At 48.8% G+C, this 596-nt stretch overlaps 1 pseudogene; it reads right to left on the reverse strand.

Moving 5' to 3' along the window:
* Positions 1-596, reverse strand: part of LOC107121396 — a 213,791-nt pseudogene that overhangs the window by 120,495 nt on the left and 92,700 nt on the right.

The following is a 596-nucleotide window of genomic DNA, read 5'->3' on the forward strand; positions in this document are numbered from 1 at the left end:
AGTCACACTGTAAGCTAGTGTGAAGTGTCTGGAATACTGCAGTGAAAGAATCAAGAGAATATCTTGTTGGGTACACGAGAAACTGCAAGTTAAAACACTTGTGACAGTAGCTGGAAACTGCAGAGCTCAGGGAATGTTATGCCTGCCTTTGATGACGTCACAACTTAGTGGAAGGGCCTTCTATCTGGAATACTGCAGTGAAAGAATCAAGAGAATATCTTGTTGGGTACACGAGAAACTGCAAGTTAAAACACTTGTGACAGTAGCTGGAAACTGCAGAGCTCAGGGAATGTTATGCCTGCCTTTGATGACGTCACAACTTAGTGGAAGGGCCTTCTATATAGGAGGTAGTGGCAGTGGCCGTTAGCTCGCCTTTAACCCTTTCCCTGCTGCAGACGGAGGAAAAAGGCTTCTTCCTCCTCCTCCTTCCCTTCCCACCAGGCGCCCCGGGAAGGACTTCAGCCAGGTTGCCCCTGAGCTGAGTCAGTTTGAGCCAGCTCACCGTTCCTTAGCCTCCAGCTCACACATTTTTGCCTTGGCTCAGGGAGGATGTGTTTCTGGAGCAAACTAATTTTATGCAGGGGCCCAATCGCTCA

The sequence above is a fragment of the Gekko japonicus genome, unplaced genomic scaffold (assembly GCF_001447785.1).
Source record: "Gekko japonicus isolate JY-2015 unplaced genomic scaffold, Gekko_japonicus_V1.1 scaffold2566, whole genome shotgun sequence".
NCBI classification, from domain to species: Eukaryota; Metazoa; Chordata; class Lepidosauria; order Squamata; family Gekkonidae; genus Gekko; species Gekko japonicus.